The 20,069-nt window shown below is 38.9% G+C and overlaps 1 pseudogene across 1 annotated transcript in view; it reads left to right on the forward strand.

Annotated features, from left to right (window-relative positions):
* Positions 1 to 20,069, forward strand: part of LOC105510939 — a 35,430-nt pseudogene that overhangs the window by 774 nt on the left and 14,587 nt on the right. The gene's annotated exons all lie outside the window — the stretch shown is intronic.

The raw sequence follows: 20,069 nt of genomic DNA on the forward strand, positions 1-20,069 counted from the left end.
AAAAAAAACGAGACCCAGTGATCTGATGTATTTAAGAAACACACTTTATCTACAAAGATACATATAGGTTGAAAATAAAGGGATGGAAAAAGATATTCTTTGCTAATGGAAACCAAAAAAGAGCAGGATACTTATATCAAACAAAATAGATTTCAAGACAAAAACTGTAAGAAGAGACAAAGAAAGTCATTATATAATGATAAAAGGGTTAATTCTGTAAGAGGATATAACAATTATAAATATATGCACACAACACTAGAGCTGCTGGATATACATAGAACTAAAGAGAGAAATAGGTCCCAATACAATAGTAGCTGGAGACTTCAACACCCCACTTTCAGCACAGGGCAGATTATCCAGACAGAAAATCAACAAAGAAACATCAGATTTAATCTATACCATAGAACAAATGGACCTAATAAATATTTACAGAACATTTTACCTAATGACTGCAGAATACACATTCTTCTCCTCAGCACATGGATCATTCTCAAGGATAGACCATATACGTTAGGTCACAAAACAAGCCTTAAAACATTAAAAACAAACAAACAAACAAACAAAACCCTGAAATAGTATCAAGCATCTTCTCTAACCACAACTGAATAAAACTAGAAATCAATAACAAGAATAATTTAGGAAACTATACAAACACATGGAAATTAAACAATATGCTCCTGAATGACCAGTGGGTCAATGAAGAAATTAAGAAAGAAATTGAAAAATGTCTTGAAACAAAAGATAATGAAAACACAACATACCAAATCTATGTGATACAGCAAAGGCAGTACTAAGAGGGCAGTTTGTATCTAAAAGTGCCTATATCAAAAGTGCCTATATCAAAAAAGAAGAAAAATTTCAAATAAGTAACCTGATGATGCATCTTAAAGAACTAGAAAAGCAAGAACAACCCAAACCCAAAATTAGTAGAAGAAAAGAAATAATAAAGATCAGAGCATAAATAAATAAAATTGAAATGAAGAAGGCAATGCAAAAGATTAAGGAAATAAAAAATTGGTTATTTGAATAAATAAACAAAATTGACAAAATTAACCAGACTAAATAAAAAAGAGAGAAAACTCAGATAATATCAGACATGAAAAATGAAACATTACAATGGATACCACAAAAATTCAAAGGATCATTAGTAGCTATTATGAGCAACTATGTGCCAATAACTTGGAAAATCTAGAGGAAATGAATACATTTCTAGACATATATGACCTATCAAAATTGAACCATGAAGAAAACCAAAATCTGATCAGATCAGTAATGAGTAATGAGATTGAAACCATAATAAAAATCTTCTAGTAAAGGAAAGCTTGAGACTCAATGGCATCACTTCTGAATTCTACCAAACATTTAAAGAATACCAATTCTACTCAAATTATTTTAAAAAATAGAGGATGAGGGAATACTTCTAAACTCATTATGTGAGGCCAATATTATGCTGATACCAATACCAGACAAAGACAAATCTAAAAAAGAAAATTATAGTCCAGTATCTCTGATGAGTATCGATGCAAAAATCCTCAACAAAATACTAGCAAACCGAATTCAACAATGCATTAAAAAGATGATTCATCATGATCAAGTGAGATTTATCCCAGAGATGCAAGGATGGTTCAATATACACAAATCAATAAATGTGATATACCATATCAACAGAATGAAGGACAAAAAACCATATAATCATTTTAATTGATACTAAAAAGACATTTGATAAAATTCAATATCACTTCTCGATAAAAACTCTTAAAAATCTGTGTTTAGAAGGAACATACCTCAACATGATCATAGCTATATGTAACAGACACAGCTAGTATCATATTGAATGGAAAAAACCTGAAAGCCTTTCCTCTAAGATCTGGAACATGAGAAGGATGACCACTTTCACCACTGTTGTTCAACATAGTACTGGAGGTCCTGGCTGGAGCAATCAACAAAGAGAAAGAAATAAAGAGCATCCAAATTTGAAAAGAAGAAGTTAAATTATTTTTGTTTGCAGATGATACAATCTTATATTGGAAAAACCTAAAGACTCCACCAAAAAACTATTAGAACTGAAAAACAAATTCAGTAAAGTTGCAGAATACAAAAATCAACATACAAAACCCAGCAGTGTTTCTATATGCCAACAGTGAACTATGTGAAAAAAAAAATGTAGTCCCATTTACAATATCCACAAGTAAAATTAAACAACTAGGAATTAAACAAGTAAGAGAAAAAACTCTATAGTGAAAGCTATAAAACACTAAAGAAAGGAATTGAAGAGAACACCAAAAAATGGAAAGCAATGTCATCTTTGTGGATTGGAAGAATCAATATTTTTAAAATGTCCACGTGACCCAAAGCAATCTACAGATTCAATGCAACCCCTATCAAAATACTAATGACATTCTTCACAGAGATAGAAAAAACAATCCTAAAATTTATATAGAGGAACAAAAGGTGCAGAATAGCCAAAGCTATTTTGACCAAAAAGAATATAAATAGAGAAATCACATTGCCTGACTTCAAATTATACTACAGAGCTATCTATAGTAACCAAAACAGTACGATATTGACATAAAAACAGACACATAGATCAATGGAATAGAATAGAGAACCCAGAAACAAATATATATATCTACAGTGAACTCATTTTTAATAAAAGTGCCAAGAACACATATTGGGAGAAAATCAGTCTCTTCATTAAATTGTGCTGGGAAAACTGAATATCCATATGCAGAAGAATGAATCTAGACCCCTATTTCTCATCACATACAAAAATAAAATCAAAATGGATTAGGGCTTTAAATTGAAGACCTCAACCATGAAACTACTACAAGAAAACACAGGGTGAACTCTCTGGGACACTGGTCTAGGCAAAGGTTTCTTGAGTAATACCCCACAAGCACAGGCAACCAAACCAAAAATGGACAAATAAGATCACATCAAGTTAAAAAGCTTCGCACACAAAGGAAACAATCAACAAAGTGAAGAGACAACCCACAGAATGGGAGAAGATATTTGAAACTACCCATCTGGGCCAAGCATGGTGACTCACGCCTGTAATCCCAGCCCTTTGGGAGGCTGAGGTGGGTGGATCACGAGGTCGGGAGATTGAGACCATCCTGGCTAACACAGTGAAACCGCGTCTCTACTACAAAATACAAAAAAAAATTAGCCAGGTGTGGTGGCAGGCACCTGTAGTCCCAGCTACTTGGGAGATTGAGGTAGGAGAATGGCGTGAACTTGGGAGGTGGAGCTTGCAGTGAGCCAAGATCTTGCCACTGCACTCCAGCCTGGGTGACAGAGTGAGACTCCATCTCAAAAAAAAAAAAAAAATTTAAATTAATTTAAAAGAAAAATGAAAAGAAACTACTAATCTGATAAGAGATTAATAACCAGAATATATAACGAACTCAAACAACTCAATGGGAAAAATATCTAATAATCCAATTAAAAATCGGCAATAGAGGCTGGGTGTGGTGGCTGATGCCTGTAATCTCAGCACTTTGGGAGGCTGAGGTGGGCAGATCACTTGAGGCCAGGAGGTCAAGACCGGCCTGGCCAACATAACGAAACCCCATCTCTACTAAAAATACAAACATTGCCGGTCATGGTGGTGTACACCTGTAATCCCAGCTACTTGGGAGGCTGATACATTAGAATTGCCTGAACCTAGGAGGGGGAGGTTGCAGTGAGCTGAAATCATACCCCTGCACTCCAGTCTGAGTGACAGAGCAAGATTCTCCCTCAAAAAATAAAATAAAATAAAAATAAAAATAAAAATTGGCAAAAGATCTGAATAGACATTTCTCAAAAGGAGGCATACAAATGGCAAATAGGCATATGAAAAGGTGCTCAAAATCATTGATTATCAAAGAAATGCAAATCAAAACTACAATGAGATATCATCTCACCCCAGTTAAAATGGCTTATATCCAAAAGACAGGCAATAACAAACGGTGGCCAGAATGTGGAGAACAGAGAATCCTCATACACTGTTGGTGGGAGAGTAAATTAGTACAATCACTTCAAAGAACAGTTTGGAGGTTCCTCAAGAAATTAAAAATAGAGCTACCATACAACCCAGAATCTCACTGCTGGGTCTGTACTCAAAATGAAGCAAATCAGTATGTCAAAGAGATACCTGGGCTCCCACGTTTGTTTCAGCACTTTTCACAATAGCCAAGATTTGGAAGCAACCTAAACGTCCATGAAGAGATGAATGGAAAAGAAAATTGGTACATATACACAATGAAGTACTATTCAACCATTAAAAAGAATGCAATCCTGTCATTTGCAATAACAAGGACTGAACTGGAGGTCATTATGTTAAGTGAAATCAGCCAGGCACAGACAGACAAACATTGCATGTTCTCATCTATTTTGGGGAGCTAAAAATGAAAACAATTGAATCCCTGGAGCTAGAGAGTAGAAGAATGGTTACCAGAGGCTAGGAAAGGTATTGGAGGTGGGGTGGGGAGGAAGTGGGGATGGTTAATGGGTACAGAAAAATAGAAAGAATGAGTAGGACGGAATGTTTTTTTCCTTTGAGATGGAGTCTCACTCTGTTGCCCAGGCTGGAGTGCTGTGGCACGATCTCAGCTTACTGCAACATCCACCTCCCGAGTTCAAGTGATTCTCCTGACTCAGCCTCCCGAGTAGCAGAATCACAGGCACCTGCCACCACACTCAGCTAATTTTTGTATTTTTAGTAGAGATGGGGTTTCTCCATGTTGACCAGGCTAGTCTCAGACTCCTGACCTCAGGTGATCCACTTACCTCGGCCTCCCAAAGTGCTGGGATTGCAGGCGTGAGCCACTGTGCCTGATCAGGACCTAGTATTTGATAGCATAACAGGGTAACTATAGTCAATAATGATTTAGTCATACATTTAAAAATAACTAAAATAATATAATTGGATGTTTGTAACAGAAAGGATAAATGTTTGAAGGGATGGATATCCCATTTTTAACCATGATGTAATTATTACATATTGCATGCTTGTATCAAAAGTATCTCATGTACCCTATAAATATATACGTCTATTATGTACCCACAAAAATTTAAAAAATGTAAAAAAATTGGAGGCAGTATTATTTTTATTTTTATGTGTGAAGCAGCTCATAGGCCCTTAGAAATGTCCCAACCCCTTCGAGACCAGCCTGGCCAATACAGTGAAACCCCGTCTCTACTAAAAATACAAAAATTAGCTGGGCGTAGTGGTGGATGCCTGTAGTCCCAGCTACTCAGGAGGCTGGGGCAGGATAATTGCTTGAACCTGGGAGGCGGAGGTTGCAGTGAGCTGAGATCGTGCCATTGCACTCTAGCCTGGGTGTTACAGCGAGACTTTGTCTCAAAAAAAAAAAAAAAAAAAAAAAGAGAAATGTCCCAACCCCAGGCACTTTGCCAGTAATGCCTGGTGGATAAAATTCACATGGCACATGGAAAAAAAACCATGGATTCTGGGTTCGCCCCACCCCCACCCATCTTATCCAGGAATGCCTCTCCCATATTAGGATTATGAAGTTATTCTGTGTTCATTTAATTTATCTGGAATTGTTTTGTGTAGGGTGTACAAACCTAACTTCATTTTTATAAATGCAAATATCAAATTGCCTTATGTATTTGATTATTAGTGGAACACTTGTTACAGGGACTTGTTTATGTTTAGAAAGTCAGTTGGCTATCAGGACTACAGAGAGAGTCCAGGTTAGGAAAACAGATGAGAGAGGTAAAATACAGGTAAAGAATGGAGGAAATTATCCTCCTTTTCCCTTAGTGGAAAAAATACCAATCGTTCAAAATATCTTCAGATGATTTTATATATTGTATGTTATAAAGGTATAATGATTATAACTAATGACTATTTTTAATGAGATAACTGCCTAATAGCACATGAGTAAAGAAATTCTAGGTAAGAGGACAAAACTGAAAACCAGAGTGGATCAATTTTTAGTTTCAAGATGTCAATGATCTCTTCTTTACAAAACAGCTGCATGTTAGAAGCATGTCTCAGGTAGGAACTTCCTAAAGGAAATCATAAAATTCGAAGTCAAGTGTGTACTGAATCTCATTCTGGACCCAGGAGGCAGCAGCCTTTAATGAAGCCTTCTGTGTGGGGGCTTCTTGGCTGTGCGTGAGAATTGGCTCCTGTGCAGGTTCACAGTAGTTGGTCTTTACCCAGCTTCACCGGAAGTCTGATCCTGCTTTCAAGAGTGCACAATGTGGAACACAGAGGTACCTACAGGACATGAGAGTGCAGGAAGAAAGTGGAGCCCCCAGCTTTCTCCTTGATGGTGGCTGTAGATTGGCTGTGTTCTCAGGCAGCCCTCTTCAAGTAGTTTGCTTTCTCTGGATTCTGGCAACGATGCGTTTACACACAGCCAGCACCATGATTCTGCCCCATCTTTTGTTGGATTCCCTAAACCCTGACCATACCTTTATAAATAGGGTTCTTATTAAACTCTGTTCAATTCCCTTGTTGAGTTGTGCAGTTTCCTGCTGGGATCTAAAGAATACACTCATTCTGTTCATTGTCGAGATTCAAAATAAATGATTCTCTTTGCAGTCCCTGGAAAAAGAGAATGCAGGTTTATTTCTACTTTACCCTTATTCTGAGGGTATAGCTTTTTGATGTCCCAGCCTTATGGAGAAGGAATGCCAACTGCACTTACCTTGGCTAGAACCTGGGCTTTAGCTCTTCATCCCTACACCCTAAGTCCTTGAAAACTGAAGGTCCAGCTCATCAAGTTCAGCAAAGACCCTCACAGCAAAAGTGAGCAGCTCCACTTGCCTCTTGAGTTCCAGTCCCACTTGAGGACTTGGCCTGAGAACTTTTTTTTTTGAGATGGAATCTTGCTCTGTTGCCCAGGCTGGAGGGCAGTGGTGCAATCTTGGCTCTCTGCAACCTCTGTCTCCTGGGTTCAAGCAATTCTCCTGCCTCAGCCTCCTGAGTAGCTGGGATTAAGGTGCATGCCACCACGACCAGCTAATTTTTCTATATTTAGTAGAGATAGGGTTTCACCATGTTGGCCAGGCCAGTCTCGAACTCCCGACCTCAGGTGATCCACATGCCTCAGCCTCCCAAAGTGCTGGGATTACAGGTGTGAGCCACCGCACCCCACCTGAGAACTCTTTTCTTTCTTATCAGTTATTTAATGCTTTTACAAAGATGCTTTATCTTTTATCCAGGACTGTCCACTGTTTTCAGCATACAGCCACCATATTATCAGAAATGGTATTTTGCCATCATTTTTTTATGACAAATGAGGATTTTTATCTCTCTTACACTCGTTTTTCTCTCCTCCCTTCATCCTCTTGATATTATATAGCATATTTTTCCTGTTCTATATTCAGTGTTTCCTGTTTTGACTATGAAAATATTATTCAATGTAGAACCAAAAAATGTACTGTGATTACCTTTTCTTTCCCATTTTTCCTGCAGTTGTTAGAACTTTTCTTAATTTTCTTAGTTTTCTTTGAATACATGGTGTTAAACGAAGCTAAATTTGGCCTAAGGATGCCTCCATACTCTAGTCCTTACATAATGAACTGCAACCTAGTTTATTACTTAAACTAACTGAAAGTCTAACTTAGGAATATACTCTTGTGACAAACAGCTGTCCTAGTCAATTACAGCAGCTGAGCTTCAATCACTGGTGGTTGAATAAGGCCAAGCATAGCTGGGCTTGGTGGCTCACGCCTGTAATCCCAGCACTTCGGGAGGCTGAGGTGGGCAGATCACTTGAGACCAGGAGTTTGAGGCCAGCCTGGCCAACGTGGTGGAAATCCATCTTTACTAAAAATATAAAAATTAGCTGGGCATGGTTGCACGCACCTGTATTCCTAGCTACTTGGGGACTGAGGCACAAGAATCGCTTGAACCAAGGAGGTGGAGGTTGCAGTGAGCTGAGATTGCACCACTGCCCTCCAGCCTAGGCGACAGAGTGAGACTCTGTCAAAAAAGAAAAACAAACAAAAAGAAAACTTGTCTAAGGTTTTCCTTTTTTTTTTTTTTTTGAGATGGAATCTTGCCCTGTCACCCAGGCTGGAGTGCAGTGGCACTATCTCGGCTCACTGCAACCTCCACCTCCAGGGTTCAAGCGATTCTCCTTCCTCAGCCTCCTGAGTAGTTGGGATTATAGGCCCGGGGCCACCATGCCCGGCTAATTTTGTATTTTTAGTTGGTCAGGCTGGTCTCGAACTCCTGACCTTGTGATCTGCCCTCCTCAGCCTCCCAAAGTTCTGGGATTACAGGTGTGACCCACCAAGCCCAGCCAGGTTTTCCTTTTAACAATGGCCACTATGTGGTTGATTTTACTACTCCGTACTTATCCTAAATATCTTGATTGACAAATAGAAATGCTGGATACAAATTATTTACCTAAAGAGTTTTGAATGCATTTATCCATTGTCTCCTGGTTTTAATGTTGCTATGGAAAAGCTTAATGTCATTCTGATTCCCAGTCTTTTGTGTATTTCTGCTTTTTCTCTCTGAAGGGTTTTAGAATCCTTTTTTTCTCCTAAACTTAGATAAAATTAACTTGATATGTGTATCTTTTTCAAAAATTTATTTTACTAGGCATGTAGTCACTAATATCTAGAAATTCCTGTTCTTCAGTTTTGGACAATTTTTTTGAAGTATTTGATAACTTTTCCCCTTTATTTTCCCCTTTTCCTCCTAGAAACCTTATTGGTTAGATGTCAATCTTTTAGGGATGGTACTCTAATACTTTCATGTTTTATGTTCAGTCTTTGTCTTGTTTTACTTTTGGTGAGATTTCTTTAATTTTTTTTCTCACCCTTCTGTTGAATTTTTAAAATATTTTGACACTTTTATTTCTAAGAATATTTTCGGACCAGGCACAGTGGCTCTCCCCTGCAGTTCCAGCACTCTGGGAGGACAAAGCAGGCAGATCACGAGGTCATGAGTTTGAGACAAGCCTAGTCAACAAGGGGAAACCCTGTCTCTACTAAAAATACAAAAACTCGCCGGGTGTGGTAGCAGGTGTCTGTAACCCCAGCTACCCAGGCGGCTGAGGCAGGAGAATCGCTTGAACCCAGGAGGCGGAGGTTGCAGCGAACTGAGATGACTCCACTGCACTCCAGCCTGGGTGACAGAGCAAGACTCCGTCTCCAGAAAAAATAAATAAATAAATAAATAAATAAATAAATATTTTCTTTTTCTCTGTTTCTATTGCATAGAATACAGTTTTTGTTTGAATATGCAAAATATTTTTTAATTTGTCTGAGGATATTAGTTACAGTTTATTTTTGTTTTGGTCTCTGTCTTTTGTGTCACAGACTATGCTTAAAGAACTGATGATATGCCATAAAGCTATTAGAAACTCCCCGTGGAGGACTGGCATACTGATGAGCTTTATGGTAGGATGGTGGTTCTCAACTAAAGGTAATTTTGTGCCTGGTGTCCGCACCCCAGGCATCTTTGACTGTCACTGCTGGGCAAAGAATACTACTGGTATCTAATGGGCAGAGGTCAAGGATGCCGCTAAACATCCTACAAGGCACAGGAGAGCCCCCAACAACAAAGAATTATCTGGTCCAAAACATCAACATTGCTCAGGCTGAGAAATTCTGCTGTAGAGGGGTGGCCAGCCTGCTTTCTCACTGTGGATCTCATATGTCAATAGCTAAAAGACTTTGGTGTGTGTGGTCAGTTTCAAATCTTTCAGTCCCCTGCTGGAAAATATAAACTTGGCCACTCATGTTTTGAGCTGGACAGAGGAAGGAGGCTGGCAGGGTTCTTGAGCTTTAGTATTCAGGCTTTCACCTAAAATCCTGTTTTCACTCTAGCACTTCATGCCTCTGTTCTCTTTGTTAATATCCTCTCTGGTTCAAATTTTTCCAGAGGGGTGGTCACCAGGCTAAGAGAAATGGGAATGAGGACATGAGACTCAATTTTTCCTTTTACAGATTTTGAGATAATCTCCCGGTTATTGATATCTACTTACCCTTACTTTTTACAGTGCTGATGTCTCCACTTTCTGAGCCACTCTGGGATCCTATGGGTTGATCGGCTTGCTTCTGGCTGCCATCACCTCTGCAGCACTTAGATTTGACCTACCTCTGTTCTGCTAAGTCATTCACCATTCCTCCATCCAATTCCCCCCAGTATAGTGTGGTTTGGGGGTTGCAGATGTTTCCTAGGTTCATCAGAGATGGAATGTAAGTTTCTGTTTCTTGTTCTTCTTGTGAGAATAAGGAATTGGAAATATCTTTAAAAGGAAGCAAATGTGACTTCTATGCCAAATTGCAGAAACTGAATCAGATTTTGCTGTATAGATAGATCACTTTTAGTTTATCCATTTATCAGTTTATGGACATTTGGATCGTTTCCACTTTTTGGGCTACAATCAATAATGCTGCTATGAACATTCATGTGAGAGTTTCATGCAGACATGCTTTCAATTCTCTTGGGTATATATGTAGAAGCTGAACAGTTGGGCCATATGGTAATTCTGTTTAAACATTAAGGAATTGTTAGACTGTTTTCCGAAGTGGTTGCACTATTTTACATTCCCACTACCAATGTACAGAGATTTCAATTTTTCCACATCCTTGTCAACACTTGCTACTTGTATTTTTTTTATTATAGCCATCCTAGTGACTATGAAATGGTATCATATTGTGACTGTGACTAGCATTTCCCTGACGGCTGAGGATATAGAGTATCTTTTCATGTGAGAATGGTCAAAACAACAATTGACATGAGAGAATGGTCATATAACAACTGACAAAAGTACAATTGAAAAATATTTCAATGTGTCCCAATTTTGTGTATCACATATGTATGAGTTTTTAATATATACATTTTATGTATTAAAAGAGAAAAAACAAAGAAAATAAGCAAAGTCTTAGCAATTAATCTCTTACTTCTTTTACACATTTTCTTTACTGTATATGTATTAATATAATGAAAAATAAAATGAAAATGAAATACACTCCTTTAGTATGTACAAACTTCCAGCAGCTATGTACTGACACACCCTCCCAGAAGACTACAGCAGTATTGGGAAAATAGCAATGTTTGAGCAAAGTTTACACAATTCACTTACGTTCTAGTAGAAGAACCAATACATTATAATTAAATCAGTCATAATAACTGGTATATTTGTATGAATTAAATAGTGAAGACCCGTATTTGGTCTACTTTTGGCACTAGGTAAGCATAATTATACCGCATATCCTTTCCACACTTGTCATCCTCCGTCTTGTGCCTGTCATGATGGTGGTGATCACCATGACAATGGTAGGCATCCCTGAGTATTTACAATGTACTAGATTCTTCTCTTATTATTGGAGATGAATCTTTGCAATCTCATGAGGTAGAGGCCGTTATTATATTTATTTCATACATGAGGAAATTGAGGCATAGACTAAGTAACTTGCCTGTTTAAACTAGAATTGCGTCTAGAAGCCAGTAACGGAAAACCTGAGGAACATAGGCTTAAACATTTAGGGCTGGCATTTCTTACGCCACACAGCTCAAGGCCACAGAGCCAGTATATGGTGCAGATTTGTGTTCCCAACCTCTCTAGTGATCTGCCTGCAGGTATTCAGAGGTTTTATTTAGAGTGTATTAATGGGTTGGTGTAACATTTTGTCATAAGTATGGCTTTTAGAATTGGGGTCACAGAGCCCCGTGGAGAATTTGAGAGGAATTCACGATCCAAGGGATGACATTCAGAGGGCTTGAGAGCTGTGGTCTGAGAAACATCTAAAAAGAATGCAGACTCTTCATGCAATAAAGGGATTAGTTTAATTTCACCAGGGTTAAGAAGGGAGGGAAAAGGTGGTTTGTGGAATTCCATCCACCAAAATCAAGCTATAACTGTGAAAAAAGTAAGGTGAAGGTGAAACAAACCCAGGGAATAGGTATTATAAAACTGAGCCCATCTGAAGAATGCAGTCTTAGATTGTCTCTTGCCACAGCTGTTCCCTTTGTAAGCATGTAAGCTTAGGGCTTGCATCCTGCCTTGAATATGTAATTGATAATCAACCATCTCGTGGTCATAGTCACGGTCAGCACAATCTCATTAATTGCCTGGGATGTTACAACTCCACCTCTGTCCAGAATGGTGTCTTCTTAACTATATGGTGTTTTAGATAAATTTAAATATGATAAAATAACCAACCCACAAATAATATTTTTGTGTAAAGTTCAAGAATAGGTAAGCATTGGGGGTAATCTCCTATACTTGTTATTTAAAGTATAATCCTTAAGGAGAAGCTGACAGATTACCTCTGTGATTTTGGTTTTACCTACATTACTAATTTCAGACATAATTCTAAGTTGATAGGCATAAGAATTTGGCTAATATTATGAATAGCTTTTAATAATGGGGATATTTTCTTTTTTTCTTTTAAGTTTATTTTATTATACTTTAAGTTCTGGGGTACAAGTGCAGAACGTGCAGGTTTGTTACATAGATACACATGTGCTATGGTGGTTTGCTGCACCTGTCAACCCCTCATTTAGGTTTTAAGCTACATATGCATTAGGTATTTGTCCTAATGCTCTCCCTCCCTTTTCTTCCCACCCCTGATAGGCCCCAGTGTGTGACGTTCCCCTCCCTGTGTTTTCATTGTTCAGCTCCCATTTATGAGTGAGAACACAGTGTTTGGTTTTCTGTTCCTGTGTTAGTTTGCTGAGAATGATGGTTTCCAGCTTCATCCATGTCCCTGCAAAGGACATGAACTCATCCTTTTTTGTGACTGCACAGTATTCCATGGTGTATATGTGCCACATTTTCTTTATCCAGTCTATCATTGATGGCTATTTGGATTGGTTCCAAGTCTTTGCTATTGTAAATAGTTCTGCAATAAACACACGTGTGCATGTGTCTTTATAGTAGAGGGATTTATAATCCTTTGGCTATATATCCACTAATGGGATTGCTGGGTCAAATGGTATTTCTGGTTCTAGATCCTTGAGGAATCACCACACTGTCTTCCACAGTGGTTGAACTAACAAGGGAGATATTTTCTGAGACATGCATTGTTAGGTGATGTCATCATTGTGCGAACATCATCGAGCGTACTTACACAAACCTAGATGGCAGAGCCTACTACACACCTAGGCTAGATGGTATGGCCTGTTGCTCCTAGGCTACAAGCCTATACAGCACGTTACTGTACTGAATACTGGAGGCAATTATGACACAATGGTAAGTATTTGTGTATCTAAACATGTTTAAACATAGAAAAGATACAATTAAAATATGGTATAAAAGATAAACAATGGTACATTTGTATAGGACACTTACCAATGAATGGAGCTTGCAGGACCGGAAGTTGTTCTGGATGAGTCAGTGAGTGAGTTGTGAGTGAATGGGAAGGCATAGGATGTTACTGTATACTACTGTAGATTCTGTAAATGCTATACACTTGGGCTACCCTAAATTTATTTTTAAAAATTTTCCTTCCTCAATAAAAAATTAACTTTAGCTTACTAAAATCTGGCCTTGGATTAGGGCAAACAAAGCATGTCCCATTCAGTAACTTTTTTACTTTAAAAGCCTTTAAATGTTTTTAACATTTTATTCTTTTATAATAACACAGCTTAAAACCCAAACACATTGCACAGCTGTATGAAAATATTTTCTTTCTTTATATTCTTATTCTTTAGGCTTTTAAAATTAAAACTTATTTTATTTTACTTTTTAAACTTTTTTGTTAAAAACTAAGAAACGAGCACACACATTAGCCTAGGCCTACACAGGGTCAGGGTCATCAATATCATGGTCATCTACCTCCACATCTTGTCCCACTGGAAGGTCTTTGCGGGCAATAACACATAGAACTGTCACCTCCTGTGATAACAACAACTTCCGGATACCTCCTGAAGGACCTGCGCGAGGCTGTAAAACAGTTAAGTTTTTTATTTTTCTAAGTAGAAGGAGCACACTCTAAAATAGCAGTAAAAATATAGTAAATATGTAAATCATTAACAGTTATTTATTATCATTATCAAGTATTATCTACTGTACAGAATTGTATGTGCTAGACTTTTCTAGGACTGGCAGCTCAGTAAGTTTGTTTACCCCAACATCACCACGAATACATGAGTAATGTGTTGCCTTATGACATTACGATGGCTAGGATAATACTAGGCAATAGGAATTTTTCAACTCCATTTTAATCTTATGGGATGACCACCGTTAGTGTATGTGGTCAGTATGTGGTGCATTAATATATCTATATCAATATCTATCTATCTACCTATAGTCTAATTTATTAGATTATAAAATTGTAGTGCTTGTAAGAAATGTTTAGTTTACCCTTTAAGCATCTGAACTCCCAGAAGAGAAACTTAAATATGTGAAATTTGCAAATATAGTTAAAATACTTATGAAAATGACTAAGAACTTGAGGAATTAACTAACTTTGTAAATGGTAATGGCTATTAAAAGGAATTTAGCCTGTTCAGCTTAAGTTAATCAGGTATTAATAAAATAATAACTGAAAGTGACTCATATTTTATTAGAATTTCAAATAAAATAAAATGTCTTGTAAATTGCACTTAAAATTTAAGGCAGATGGGTTTTAAATTTTGTAACATTAATAAGTGAATACTAATTGAAAACCAAAGTGACTGTAAATAGTTCTTTCTCTGTACAAAGGCCCCCTTGGACTCTAAAAGGCTGCACATTGACACATTTTTCATTCTGGATGAATAGAGCCTTTATGCAGCAATTCCCTGTTTACTCAGCCTGTAGCACTTGTCTAGACAGGACAATAGGCTGGTTAGTGCCAAATATGAAGGCAGCAGCAGGTTCCAAGAACTTGTGGTGTACTGTGGTTGTTGGACGTGATCTTCCTCTACGATTCCCGCCACTCTATCCCTTGCATAACATTCTTACTTAAGACCATTTTTTTTTCTAACTAAAAAAAAAATCTGGCCTTGGGTTAGGGCAAACAAAGCATGTCCCATTCCGCAGGTGTGGTTACTCGGACAATAAAGCCCAACTTGCATTGCTCAGTGGGCTCCATTGTCCCCGCTCTGGGCATACGTTCTTCTGGTGAGAGACTTCAAGACCACCCTCCAGAAAAGAGAGGATTCTATATTTTCATATTTTCTGGCAAATGATTTTAGGTTGTATTGATATCGTTTCTTGTCCACCAGAACTTCAGTTTATTTATCTTGGCTGTAACAGAGTGTTGGATTGGGAATTCACCTGCTGAAGAATCATTCTTTTCACAGTCCTCTACTATTTTCCTTTTTTGGGGTCTAAATGGATTACCAGTGGAATAATAGCTGTGTCCAGCAGGATGGGCAGGGCTTGTTGGTTCTTCCTGGCATCTCCCTGTATGAGGCTGCTGGAGGAGGTACTCAGCACTCACTAGTAGGTTTGTGAGTTCAGGATTTGAGGTAGACCTGCCTCTTGGAGTAGCCAGCAGGGGCTCTGCCTCTGATGAAGTCCCGCCTATTCTTTGGTGACAGTCGCATCTCAGGAAGTCAGGAGCCCTCTCATGTGCTCCTTCCTATTATAAAATCTCTATTACTTCAGCACAGCTTCCTTTGTCAACTGGTTTTATTTATTTATTTTTGAGACGGAGTCTCACTCTGTCGCCAGGCTGGAGTGCAGTGGCGCGATCTCGGCTCACTGCAACCTCCGCCTGCTGGATTCAAGCGATTCTCCTGCGTCAGCCTCCCAAGTAGCTGGGATTACAGGCACGAGCTGCCATGCCGGCTAACTTTTGTATTTTTAGTAGAGACGGGGTTTCTCCATATTGGCCACGGTGGTCTCAAACTCCTGACCTCAGGTGATCCTCCCGCCTTGGCCTCCCAAAGTACTGGGATTACAGGCGGGAGCCACTGCGCCTGGCCAACTGGTTTTATTTTAATTCAAAAATTTTACCTGATGCTCTCAAGAATAACTTCAGTTCCAAAGCCCTCTTGTGACAGGAAGTGACAGAATTCACAACAAAGAGGCGTCCCTGATAGCCAGACAGGCACACAGGGAATGTGTCAATTAGCCCTTTGGCTTCCAGAGATTATTTCTAACCACACAGAGTCCTCAGAGTGGGAAAGATTTGGGATTGCTTTCCAGCCAGGTCGCTGGGCACAGTCTCAGATCCCTGGGCTGTGCCTCCTGTTGTGTTTCCCCAAATGCCTGGCCTGGGGCCCATCCCTGGGCCCTCTCTGGGTTCTGTCAACCTCCTTATGTGGGGCAGAGTGTGGTTGAGTCCCTGCCACTGCCTGGCGTTGGCATAGTGCTGAAAGACAGTGCTACTGGCACTTCAGTCTGCTACAGACCACCTGGGGAGCTTGCGAAAATGCAGGCGCTGACTCCCGGGTCTTGGCTGGAGGGTGGGGGATGGGGATAGCTGAGAGCCTGGGCTTCTGTCGAGCTCTGGGTGATGCTATGCTGCAGTTCGTGGACCAAAATTTGAATAGAAAAGATTGAAAATGTAGTTTAGGTATCTTTCAATGTCTCTCCCTCTCTTTCTTTCTCTCCTTCTCTCTCCCCACTCTTCTTTCCTGCCTTTCTTCCTTCACTTTCTTCTTGTTAGTAAGACTCCTGTACCTAATTAAGATCACATGATTTCTGTCTATTCGAACTTGAGTTACACTTCAAAAATTCCCCCCTACACCTCCACCAGGATTTAGGAAAAATGATGTGTGTTTTTGTTGGAGATGGGCTGAAAAACCCCACTTTGTCATTCAAATGGCAGCCTTCTAAAATGACCTTCAGTCCAAAAACTTCTGCCCATAGTCCCTGTGGATTATTTATTTATAGTGTGTCAAATAAGAATCTAATCCTCTTTACATCACTTGTCTTTACTTTCTTTTGAATAATAGGTCTCAACATTAAAAAAAAAAATTCTCTTTAGAAAAAAATAATTTTCCTATAAAATTCTGGTGATAATGACCGCAACCGGATCCCAGGATCCCCATCAGTAGTCATCATTTATAATGGAATTTAATGTTTTAAATAGCTTGCCTATTATGCTGGGGTGAGAAAAAATTATTCCCTACAACCAAGGAATATTAAAATCAAAAGGATATTAAGTATCTAGTCATTTTGGAACTGAAAACTGCAGCAATTATTTTGTTTGTTGTGTGCTCTGTACATATATATCAGCTTTTAAATTCTTTCTTGTTATTCTTTTTTTTTTTGGAGATGGAGTCTCGCTCTGTTGCCCAGGCTGGAGTGCAGTGGCCCTATCTCGGCTCACTGCAAGCTCCGCCTCCCGGGTTTACGCCATTCTCCTGCCTCAGCCTCCCGAGTAGCTGGGACTATAGGCGCCCGCCATCTCGCCCGGCTAGTTTTTGTATTTTTTAGTAGAGATGGGGTTTCACTGTGTAGCTCAGGATGGTCTCGATCTCCTGACCTCGTGATCCACCCGTCTCGGCCTCCCAAAGTGCTGGGATTACAGGCTTGAGCCACCGCGCCCGGCCTCTTGTTATTATTTTTCAACGTTTGTAGCAGTAGCTGATCTAGTGCACTTACCAAAGGTGCTCCATTTCCTTGCTGTGTTGTCTTGTCAGATGTGGTCAATGATATCCTGTTTCTGCAGGAACAAGTGCAACTTCCTTCATGATGCAGAAGCAGGAGCTACCTCTGAGAATTAATAGATTCCATTAAAAAATTATGGTAAAAACTTTATAACTTTACAGAGATGAAGGCTTAAAGATTAAACACTGTTGATACCTCTCCACTCTTACTTTCAACCTCCAACGTTTGTCAAGAGATTAGAGGCAGATCAAGAAGATGTTGTTCAGGTTGCTGGTTTTGTGGCTCAGTACCCTCCAGGTTCCTTGACACTCAGGTGCTATTTAGTCTAAGAAAGCATCTTAAAGCAACAGGGCTGACTCCTATTGATGTCAAGGATGGGCAGGATGGTTGCTTGAGGTTGGGTGATTAGTAGAAGCCTTGGGATGGGCCTGGGTCCTCATAAAACTAATGTTCACCAAAGTGAGATAGATAGTGGGTCTAAATGACACACTGCACTTGATTACATACTGTCAGAATTCTCTCCTAAAATATCATTCATTTATCATGATGCCAGTTTCTAGTTCAACCAATTTTTAAAAAACCACTTCTTTGGTTTAATTGATATTAGGGCACCTAAAAATCATTTAAGTATGACTACAACAACAAAACATTGCAAAGCATTTACTATATGCCAAGGGCAGTAATTTAATTCTTTCAATAATTCCTTGGAGAAATTATCTCTACTTCGCAAGTAAGAAAACTGAGACTCCAAGAAGTTAAGTAACTTGATCCAAATCTAGGCGAACACCAGTAGGTGGGTATGGGTGTGGACAGCCTTGAGTTCAGGCAATAAGGAGGTACAATGTCTGTAGAAAATTTAAAAATAATAGTAAAACTAACAGCGTTTACAAAATTTGATCAAAAATATATGACATAAAATTTTCCATCTTAACCATTTTAAGTGTATAGGTCAGTGGTTTAAGGGCATTCCTATTGTTGTGCTTCCATTACCACCATCCATGTACAGAGTTCTTTTTATTATCCCACACTGAAAGTCTGTACCCATTACACAGTAACTTCCCATTCTCCCTCCTCTATTACCTGAAAACCACCATAGATGTCTCATATAATTGGTATCATATTTGTCCTTTTGTATCTGGCTTATTTCACTTAGCATAATGTTCTTTTTTATTATTATTGTTATACTTTAAGTTCTAGGGTACATGTGCACAATGTGCAGGTTTGTTACATATGTATACATGTGCCATGTTGTTGTGCTGTACCCATTAACTTGTCATTTACATTAGGTATATCTCCTAATGCTATCCCTCCCCCTACCTCCCCACAATGGCACCCGGTGTGTGATGTTCCCCTTCCTGTGTCCAAGTGATTTCATTGTTCAATTCCCACCTATGAGTGAGAACATGTGGTATTTCGTTTTCTGTTCTTATGATAGTTTGCTGAGAATGATGGTTTCCAGCTGCATCCATGTCCTTACAAAGGACATGAACTCATCCTTTTTTATGGCTGCATAGTATTCCATGGCGTATATGTGCCACATTTTCTTAATCCAGTCTGTCACTGATGGACATGTGGGTTGATTCCAAGTCTTTGCTACTGTGAATAGTGCCACAGTACACATACGTGTGCATGTGTCTTTATAGCAGCATGACTTATAATCCTTTGGGTATATCCCCAGTAATGGGATGGATGGGTCAAATGATATTTCTAGTTCTAGATCCTTGAGGAATCGCCACACTGTTTTCCACAATGGTTGAACTAGTTGACAGTCCCACCAACAGTGTAAAAGTGTTCCTATTTCTCCACATCATCTCCAGCACCTGTTGCTTCCTGATTTTTTAATGATTGCCATTCTGACTGGTGTGAGATGGTATCTCATTGCGGTTTTGATTTGCACTTCTCTGATGGTGAGTGATGATGAGCATTTTTTCATGTGTCTGTTGGCTGTATGAATGTCTTCTTTTGAGAAGTGTCTGTTCACTTTTTGCCCACTTTTTGATGGGGTTATTTGTTTTTTTCTTGTAAATTTGATTGCGTTCTTTATAGGTTCTGGATATTAGCCCTTTGTCAGGTGAGTAGATTGCAAAAATTTTCTCCCATTCTGTAGGTTGCCTATTCACTCTGATGGTAGTTTCTTTTGCTGTGCAGAAGCTCTTTAGGTTAATTAGATCCCATTTCTCAATTTTGGCTTTTGTTGCCTTTGCTTTTGGTGTTTTAGTCATAAAGTCCTTGCCCATGCCTATGTCCTGAATGGTATGCCCTAGGTTTTATTCTAGGGTTTTTATGGTTTTAGGTCTAACATTTAAGTCTCTAATCCATCTTGAATTAATTTTCATATAAGGAGTAAGGAAAGGATCCAGTTTCAGCTTTCTACTTATGGCTAGCCAATTTTCCCAGCACCATTTATTAAATAGGGAATCCTTTCCCCATTTCTTGTTTTTGTCAGGTTTGTAAAAGATCAGATGGCTATAGATGTATGGTATTATTTCTGAGGGCTCTGTTCTGTTCCATTGGTCTATAGCTCTGTTTTGGTATCAGTTCCATACTGTTTTGGTTACTGTAGCCTTGTAGTATAGTTTGAAGTCAGGTAGC

Source organism: Colobus angolensis, unplaced genomic scaffold (assembly GCF_000951035.1).
Source record: "Colobus angolensis palliatus isolate OR3802 unplaced genomic scaffold, Cang.pa_1.0 Scaffold194, whole genome shotgun sequence".
Taxonomy (NCBI): Eukaryota; Metazoa; Chordata; class Mammalia; order Primates; family Cercopithecidae; genus Colobus; species Colobus angolensis.